We start from the raw sequence: 10,261 nt of genomic DNA on the forward strand, positions 1-10,261 counted from the left end.
GAGAGCCTACTGTGTGCCACGCATGAGTCCAGATACTCGGGGCACATACGTGAGCAAAAGAAATAATTAAATAATGCCACGTGTGCGACGTAATAAGAACTATAGTGCCTATTACAGCCCTGCGTTGTATACTGAAGATTTGCTCAGAGAGTAGCTCTTATGTTAAGTGCTCTCACAACAAAAGGATAAACAACACGGAGAGTGGCCCATAGATTGAGAGAGCAAGCTGATGCTCAGTCTAGAAACCCGTTCACAAGCCTGCCCAGTCCAGAAAACGCCAGTGCATTTCTTTCATTCCTAAAAATTGCCCCCGGGGCACCATCTCTCATCCCACCCAGAAAACCACAGGGGCCGCAGCCAGCAGGGGGCAGTGTGGCATGGGAAACATGAACAGGCCAAGGCACCAACTGGGCTGGGTGATGGCAGCCATCCCTGTGGCTTCCTGCCTGAGCAATGCCCGCTGCAGGAGGCACCAGCAGACACTCCGGAGGGCTACCCTTCAATGGCTGTGGCCCCACCCGGGGACTGGCCCTAAGGGGCAGAGGCAACGGATCAAAACGTTTTCACGAGCCGAAAGCAGTTTGACTCAGTGGACAGAGCATCAGCCTGTGGACTGAAAGGTCCCAGGTTCGATTCTGGTCAAGGGCATGTACCTTGGTTGCGGGCACACCCCTGGTAGGAGGTGTGCAGGAGACAGCTGGTCGATGTTTCTCTTTCATCCATGTTTCTAGTTTTCTATCCCTTCCTCTCTGTAAAAAAAAAAATCAATAAAATATATTTTTAAACACACACACCTGCCCCACCAAGTAAATGGGGGTCCTGGCGGAACCCAGCCCTCGGGCCCCCTCTCTGCGGGCCTGGGCAGGACTGCCTTGAATCAATACGGCGTCTTATTAAAGTATGACACACAGTCAGAAAAATGGCCTGGCAGCCCCTGAGGCCTCGTCCTAAGGCTCCAGCAGTCGGGCCTTCCGAGCCCGGGCACAGCGGCTAGGGCTCAGCCCCAAGTCACGGAGCTCCGTTTCCTGGTGGACTCACTGGAACCAGCCCTTCTTCCCTCCCCAGCAGAGCTCCCTCCCCACGGGCAGCGCGGGAATGGGTCCCGCCCTGGGGACAAACAGTGAGGAACAGAGAAACAGGAAGACGCTTCCACTACCTCCTCGCGGACAGGAGCACATCAGTCCTGGGACCACCATGGTGAACACAACCATTTCCCTGCTGCTCATTCCCTGTGCTGCCTGCTGCACCCTGCCGCCTCCCGCCAGCAGGGGGCAACCACGGGCTCCTCACAGTGCACCGCCCACCGCCTTCTGCCCGGAAGTCCCGCCCCTCCCGGAAGTCAGCTGCAGGTGCTCTTGCTGCTGGAACTGCGTGACCCGAGGGCCCTCAGGCAGCGCAGGGCCGGGAGCCTCGAGGCGGAGGTGGGCCCGGGGGCGGCGGGCGGGCCCTGAGGCGGCTGAGCCCCAGAGGAGGCGTGCCTGCGGCCTCGGAGGGCAGCCCCGCGGGGAGCCGCGCTCACTGGGGGTCAGTCAGCTTCTGCGGGGCCCTGGGGCGCGGGCTGAGGACCACCCCGCTGAGGCTCCAGGTCCTCCAGGCATCGGGCCCGCTCTGCTGCTCCAGCGGCCGAGGGGGCCCCTCTGAGTCGGGGTTTGTTTGTGAGGAAGCCGCCTCCTCACCTGCCAGGCCGCCTCCCCGCAGAGGCCAATGGAGCCCGGGCCGCTCTGCCCCGTGTGGGCCGATCCGGGCGCAGCTCCGGGGCGTTCCCGGCCGAAGGCCTCCGTGTGGGACCCGGTCCTCCTCAGCCCGGGGCCTCCATGGGGGACCCGGTCCTCCTCAGCCCGGGGCCTCCGTGTGGGACCGGGTCCTCCTCAGCCCGGGGCCTCGGTGTGGGACCGGGTCCTCCTCAGCCCAAGGGTTCGGCTCACACATAAAGTCACCGACAGGGAGTAAAAGCCACGGACCCGACCACCTGCTGCAGGTCAGGTGTCCCCTGGACGTGTGCCCAGGAGGTCACTGCCCACTGGGCCCTTCAGCCTTCCTCGCGACAGGACGGACACCGGAAGTGGCGCCAGGGGCCCCATGAGCTCCAGGTGTGTGGTGCCAGGAGCGGCCTCATGGGACCCAGAGTGTGTCCCAAGTCCACGGTCCCTCATGGAGCTGCTGCTGCTCATGGATCCTTCAGCCATCAGGGCTCTGCAGATATGGGAGTCCCGCCGGAATTACCGTGTGTGCTCACGCAACTCCAGCAACATGGATGGTATTGCTCCTTTTCAATTATTTTTATATGAAGTTATATTTTATATGAAGACGTCCAACACATTTGAGGAAATTGTACTTGAGTCAATCCATTCCGGTGTTGGTAACATTCCACCATAGAATTTTATACATGAATTTATCTTGATGACTACAGCATTCTAATTTGTTTTTTGAAAACCATTTCTACTGATTTAAGAGAAGAAGGGTGAGGGAGAGATAGAAACATCAATGATGAGAGAGAATCATAGACCATCTGCCTCCAGCACACCCCACATTGGGGATTGAACCTGCAAACTGGGCATGTGCGCTGACCAGGAATTGAACACCCATTTCCTGGTTCGTTGGTAGACAGTCTACCACTGAGTCTTGCCCCTGGGCTAATTTCTCTTTTTTTAAGTTACATTTGAACATGACGTCTTGTGTTCATGGCTTGCTTTTCAGGTTGATCTTTAGTGAGGATCTCCAATAGGGAGTTCACAGTTGACATTATTTATTAAATAAAGAATATACCCTGTCTACGGGTGCTGGCCTCTGTGAGGTCATGGTTTGCTCCAACCCATCTGCTCCTTCTCTGGAGGCTTGCAGCATTTAGTGTTTGCCCTTCAGCAGTTACACATGTATGTGACAATTGAAGCAGCCCCCGAAACCTACTCTTATCCCATGCCCCTCCATCTGGGTTCCTCTTCCAGCTCCTGTTCCTCAGAGTTTGATCTTTTTCATCTAGTGGTTGCATGGCTGGGCACAGCTGCTGGTTCCTCAGGTCTGCGTTTGGCAGGTGTCCCTTCCAGAGTGCCCCTCCACAGGACTCCATGCCCCGACCTGGCCCTGCTCCCGCCTCCTCCTCCTCCAGGGTCAGCATGTGATTCACAATGAGTGCTGTTGGATGTGTGGCATTGCAGACAGACATGTGTGGTGCTCTTGTCTCCAAGAAGCTGGACTGCTGGCTGAGGCAGTCCACCTTGACTTAGCAGGTGAGAGGGTGTGCTTACAGGCAGGTCCCATTGTCCGGGCAGGTTGCTCTGTGCTGCTTCCACCAGTCCCTGTGGCCCTATAGCAGAACTGCACATTCAGACGGTGTCTTCAAACGTGTGCCCTCTGGGGGGGTGTCTCCTACCGTGTGCATGTTGATGCGCTGATTTGAAAAGTACTAACTCTTCCAGCATAAACACTTCAGCTGGCTGGAATAAAGGGCCCCTGAGAGGAGCTCACTGCCACTATTGTCAGGTGTTTGCGATGACTTTTTGCCTGTTTTCTCTTCATATACAATATATAATCTTTATTGTTAAGATTATTACAGATATCCCTCTTATTTCCCCCATAGCTTCACTCCACCTGAGTCCCACCCCACTGCAGGCCATTGCCACCTTATTGTCTCGGTGGGAACTGGGTGGAGGGGAGTTATTGGGGATGGGGGGAACAGGGGAACAATTGTAATCATCTGAAATACAAAGAAGCATACTTACTGCATACATGCATATAAGATCTTTGTCTAATCTCTTCCCCCATCACCCCACATCCCATTCCCTTTGAGAATCATCTGTCTGTTTCATTTCTATGCCCCTGATTCTGTTCCATTCACCAGTTTATTCTGTTCATCAGATTTTTTTATTCATTTTTAGATTCACTTGTTGATAGATATGTTTCTGTTGTCACTATATTGTTCATAATTTTCTATCTTTACCTTTTTCTTCTTCCTCTTCTTAAAAAATACTATGTAATACTAGTTTGGTAGTGATGAACTCCTTTAGCTTTTACTTATCTGTGAAGCTCTTGATCTGACCTTCAATTCTGCATGATAGCTTTGCTGGGTAGAGTAATCTTGGTTGTAGATTCTTGCTATTCATCACTCTGAATATTTCTTGCCAGTCCCTTCTGGCCTGCATAGTTTCTGTTGAGAAATCAGCTGACAGTCCTATGGGTACTCCCTTGTAGGTAACCAACTTTTTCTCTTGCTGCTTTTAAGATTCTCTCTTTGGGAAAAACTAAGATGACAGCATAGGTAAATACCTAAACTGCCTCACACAACAATATCAAAACTACAACTAACAGACGAAATGGACACCATCCAGAACCATAGATAACCTAGCTGAGTGGAAATTCTACAACTAAAAGAAAAGGGGAAAGCACATTGATTCTGAGGAGCTGCAAAAGGCTGAGGTACGGAGATGCGCACATGGAGGGGATGGGCGACTGTGCACGGGCAGCTGAGTGCGTGGTTGTCTTTCTAAAGTGGGAGGGAGACAAGGGCTTGCAACTGTGCTGAACTCCAGTTCCGGATGAGTTTCTGGGAACCCCGTCTCATCTGGGGAGAAACTGGACTGGCTGGCAGCGGGCAAAACTCAAGGGTGGCTTTCCCTCAGAGGTGCTTGCAGTGATTACTGAGGGACACTGAGACCCAGGGGCCTCATAGGGCCGGGCTGACGGGAAAGCCGTCTGTTCCGCCCTGAAACTCCACCCCATCCAAGCTGAGCACACAGGCTTTTGCAATTTTGCAAGTCTTATCTCATGAGAGTGTCGCCAGCACAGAAGTTCTTCCAGCGTAGACACAGCTGATCCTCACAGCCATTTGGCCTGGAGGTCAGTTCCTCCCAGTGATACCAACAACAATCAAGACAACTACAAAAAGGCTGAGCACACCGTCCACAAAGGGGTGCACCCCGAGTGTCCACCTCAGGTAACTGGAGAGGCTGAGCCACTGTGCCCTATAGGACACCTAGCACACAAAGCTACTCTACCAGCTCAGGAAAGCAGCGAAAATGCGTAGACAAAGAAACACATCACAAATGAAAGAAATGGAGGAAAGTAAATGACTGAATATGCTGGGACCGAGGTTATGAATGTGATTTTTGATGAAAGTGGATTGGAAACATTTTCATGGTCTGTGTATATTTATATATATGTATTTTAAAATTTTGCATTTGACTTAAAGTGCCATGAGAAAATTTGCATATTGCAAGGTGGTCCTAGCCACCCCCTTGATTTGGGTACTTTTGGATATGTTCCTGCTGCTTTACCTCAGTGAATGCAACAAATGTGACGAAAAAAAGGAGAGAGGACTTCCTGCTGGGGATGTTTTAGAGCCAGTACAAAAGCTCATGAAGGTCCGGGAGAAATGGGAAAACCAGTCGTCATTCCTAAAGAGGATCAAGAAAAGATGAAAGAGATGTTTAAAATCAATCAGTTCAACTTAGTGGCAAGCGAGATGATTGAACTCAACAGATCTTTACCAGATGTTAGGCTAGAAGGGTGTAAAACAAAGGTGTATCTAGATAATCTTCCTACAACAAGTGTGGTGATTGTTTTCCACAATGAGGCCTGGAGCACACTTCTGCGATAGTGTCATAAATCCATAGTGTCATAACTCGCTCACCAAGACCCATGCTAGAAGAAATTGTTCTACAGTAGTAGATGATGCCAGTGAAAGAGACGTTTTGAAAAGACCTCTGGAGAGTTATGTGGAAAAAATTTAAAGTACCAGTTCATGTAATTCGAATGGAACAACGTTCTGGATTGATTAGAGCCAGGTTAGAAGGAGCCGCTGTGTCCAAAGGCCAAGTGATCACGTTCTTAGACGCTCACTGTGAGTGCACAGTGAGGTGGCTGGAGCCTCTCTTAGCCAGGATCAAACAGGACAGGAAAACGGTGGTCTGTCCCATCATCGACGTGATCAGTGATGATACTTTTGAGTACATGTCGGGTTCTGATATGACCAATGGGGGATTCAATTGGAAGCTCAGTTTTGGCTGGTACCCTGTTCCCCAGAGAGAAATGGACAGAAGGAAAGGTGACCGGACTCTTCCTGTCAGAACGCCTACCATGGCTGGAGGCCTGTTTTCCATAGACAGAGATTACTTCCAGGAGATTGGAACATACGATGCTGGAATGGATATCTGGGGAAGAGAAAACCTAGAAATTTCCTTTAGGATTTGGCAATGGGGAGGCACCCTGGAGATTGTTACTTGCTCACATGTTGGACATGTGTTTCGGAAAGCGACACCTTATACGTTTCCAGGAGGCACAGGACAGATTATCAATAAAAATAACAGATGCCTCGCAGAAGTATGGATGGATGAATTCAAGAATTTCTTCTATATAATTTCTCCAGGTGTTACGAAGGTAGATTATGGAGATATAACATCAAGACTTGGTCTAAGACACAAACTCCAGTGCAAACCTTTCTCTTGGTACCTAGAGAATATTTATCCTGATTCGCAGATTCCACGTCACTATTTCTCTTTGGGAGAGATACACAATGTGGAAACAAGTCAATGTCTTGATAACATGGCTAGAAAAGAGAATGAAAAAGTTGGAATCTTTAACTGTCATGGTATGGGAGGTAATCAGGTTTTCTCTTACACTGCCAACAAAGAAATTAGGACGGATGACCTTTGCTTGGATGTCTCCAAACTCAATGGCCCAGTCACAATGGTCAAATGCCATCACCTAAAAGGCAACCAACTTTGGGAGTATGATCCCCTGAAACTGACCCTGCAGCATGTGAACAGCAACCAGTGCCTGGACAAAGCCATGGAGGAGGACAGCCAGGTGCCCAGCATCAGAGACTGCAGCGGAGCCCGGTCCCAGCAGTGGCTTCTCCGCAACGTCACCCTTCCGGAAATATTCTGAGACCAAATTCACACACGGAAACAATAAGGGTTGACTGGGCTACCTCAGCACACATTTCTGCCACATTCTTAAGTAGCAAAAAGGGGACAGTGCTCCCTCCTGCAGGTGAGGGTTCTCAGCCAGTAAGACTAGACTGACTCCTCAAACGCCGTGAACCAGCCTCCTGCCACGTAGCAAGACTGTGTACACTGATGTTTACAAGGTCGAAGAGGCTTTCGTCAAGAGTCATTGTAAAGACTATTCCGACAGTGAAATAATCAACAGCATGTGCTTCCGGAAAGCTGCACCTCTGAGGGTCTGCTCGCACAGCAGTGATTTCCATTGGAAATGCTGTCACGATGAAGAATTCCCAAGATAGAACTGGTAGCCAGTATATTAAATATACATATATATATTTTTAAATATATATTTTATTGATTTTGTACAAGGAGGAAGGGAGAGAGGTAGAGAGTTAGAAACATCGATGAGAGAGAGTCATGGATCAGCTGCCTCTTGCACACCCCCTACTGGGGATATGCCCGCAACCAAGGTACATGCCCTTGACCGAAATCGAACCCGGGACCCTTCAGTCCCCAAGCCGACGCTCTATCCATTGATCCAAACCGGTCTCGGCCAGTATATTAAAGATGGATATAAAAATATATGAAAAGAAATGGAACCAGGTTCAGAATCATGAAAACAACATTTTTACAAAAAAACAAAACAAAACTATATTAAACAGGGTTTAAAGGAAATTAAAACAGAACTATGAGAAGTACAATTTGTTATAGTACAGAATCAAATTTCTATATAGATTTTATACCTCGGTGGGGAAAAACAACTGATTCCAGTGACGTTCATTTTGTTTTCATCTGTGATAGTCATGGATGCTTTTTTATTTCTCCTTGGGGTGCTGAAATTGAGCTAGGGAAAAAGGCTCTTTGAAAGTAGTTTTAATTGCTTTCTACAATTTTTGAAACATGGTTTGTGGCCTGTTGGAATTGTAATTTTTAATTGCCTTCCAAAAATGGAGATTTAAAATAATGTCTGGTCTCACTCAACAGTTAGATATCTCAGTTGCTCTTGGGTCAACTGGCTTACAGACTTTCTCACAGGCACATACAGATTTCTTACCAGGTTTTCAACTTAACTTGATTCAACTGATGATGCTTAATACCCAAGATTCATCTACTGTACTACAGGTTTGTTTTCACAGCAATAAATATTCAGTTTTTGGTTTATGATTCCACTCTAAAAAATAAAAATAGAAAAAAATAAAATAAAAATAAAAATCAAGTGAATTAAAAAATCTGATGAACAGAATAAATTGGTGAATATAAAAGAATCAGGGGCATAGAAAGGGAGTGGACTGACAATTCTTCGGAGGTGTGGAAAGAGACTGGACAAAAAATGTACACCTATGAATGAGGACAGTGGTGGGGAGGTAAAGGGAGAGGATGGAGTGGGAACTGGGTAGAGGGGAGCTATGGGGGGAGAAGGGGAAACAATTGTAATAATCTGAACAATAAGTATTGATTGAATTGAAAAGATTCTCTCTTTGTCTTTTGCCCTTGGCATTTTAATTATCATGTGTCTTGGTATGGCCCTCTTTGGGTTTCTCTTGCTTGGGACTCTCTGTGCTTCCTGGACTTGTAAGTCAGATTCTTTCACTAAGTAGGGGAAGCGTTCTGTCATTATTTCTGCAAATACGTTTTCAATATCTTGCTCTCTCTCTTCTTCTGGCACCCTCATAATTCGGATAGTGGTATGCTTGAGGTTGTCCCAGACACTCCTTGCACTATCTTTATATTTCTGGATTCTTTTTTCTTTTTGTTTTTCTGGTTGGTGTTTTTTGCTTTCTCATATTTCAGAACTTTGATTTCATTCTTGGGATCCTCTAGTCTACTGCTAAATCTCCATATATTATTCTTTATTTTAGTCCATGTATACATAATTTCCGACTGATCCTGTTCCTTTATTGATAGCTTTACAGTTTCCTGTTCCAGCTGCAGCTTGGTAGACAAGTTTTAGGCTGAACAAGGACAGGCCATTTATATATAATAGCCTTTGCTCACAGCTTGGTTGGGGTTGTAAATTGGGTGAGGAGATGTCTAAGGGAATATTCAGGGTAGAGCAAACAGAAATGGCTGCCAGTCAGCCCTGCACCAGGGAGGTTCCAGCACAGGAATAATGACCACTACTAGCATCTCCATCTGGTTGAAAGCCGCCCCCGCATTCCTACCCCGATGCCAGACAGTCCAGTTTCTCCCCGTATTTGTCTGGGTCCCCAGAGCCTTGTGAGGCACTGGCTCGGCACAAGTGGGAGCTTGTAAATTCAGTTGTGGTGCTGGCCTTTTAAGAGGAGCAGCTGGGTCTCCAGCAGCCTGTGTGTCACTCAGTCCCAATCCACACTGGATTTTACAGTACTAGTTCTTATGGCCCGGCCATAAGACTTCTTTCCCCAGCTATGGGCAAAGATAAAAATATATTTTATGGATTTTTTATAGTGAGGAAGAGAGAGGGAGAGTTAGAAACATCGATTAGAGAGAATAATCGATCAGCTGCCTCTTGCACACATACTGGGGATGTGCCGGCAACCAAGGTACATGCCCTTGACCTGAATCGAACCTGGGACCTTTCAGTCCGCAGGCCGACACTCTATCCACTGAGCCAAACCGGTTTCGGCTAAAGATATATTTTTAAATAAATAAAGTATTTTCCAAATATACAGCATTACTTTGGTCATTTTTCTTATAAAATACATATTGGTTAGTGGTCTGTCAAATTGTTTTTTAGGCAGCTGACTGGTGGACTTCAGGGTTCTATGTCTGAACTCTTCCCAGTGGATGGGGAGAAGAATTCCCGAGCTGAGCTCTCTAGGTAAGACTTCACAAAATAAAGTGAATGTGTTGTTCCCTTAAAGGAATGGGTCAAATCTTTATAATTTGGCTGATGGGAAGAAAGTAATTTTTCAAAACATGGTTAGACATATTAGAATGAAGTGGTTAGTTTCCATTTATAATGATATAGGGTGTATAAATTAACTTTTATGTTTCTTTGTTTTTTATATGCCCAGGTAAATCTGAAGTTTTGTAGGGAGAGGGGTCTGAGCCGCTGGCAGAGCCGTTTAGAATGCGGGGCCTAGAGCCGTTTGGCATGGTGGGCATGGAGACAGTGGAATGTTAGGTGCAGAGTGGGTGGTTGTGGAGTGGGTAGGCGTGGAGTTGGAGGGTTAGGAGTCGGTAGGTGAGGAGTTGGTGGGAGCGGAGAGGGTTTGTGTGGAGTTGGAGGGTTCAGAGTAGTTTGGTGAACTGTCAGTTTGTGGAGAGTCGGTGTGAAAAGTCTGTGTGAGAAGAGCCGGTGGACATACAGTCGGTGAGTGCAGAGCCTCTTCCTGGGT

General features: G+C 47.7%; 1 pseudogene; it reads left to right on the forward strand.

Annotated features, from left to right (window-relative positions):
* Nucleotides 1-5,080: 5,080 nt before the first annotated feature.
* On the forward strand, nucleotides 5,081-6,897 carry LOC118712233 (annotated as a pseudogene).
* Nucleotides 6,898-10,261: the final 3,364 nt, after the last annotated feature.

This window comes from Pipistrellus kuhlii, unplaced genomic scaffold, assembly GCF_014108245.1.
Source record: "Pipistrellus kuhlii isolate mPipKuh1 unplaced genomic scaffold, mPipKuh1.p scaffold_m20_p_85, whole genome shotgun sequence".
Classification (NCBI taxonomy): Eukaryota; Metazoa; Chordata; class Mammalia; order Chiroptera; family Vespertilionidae; genus Pipistrellus; species Pipistrellus kuhlii.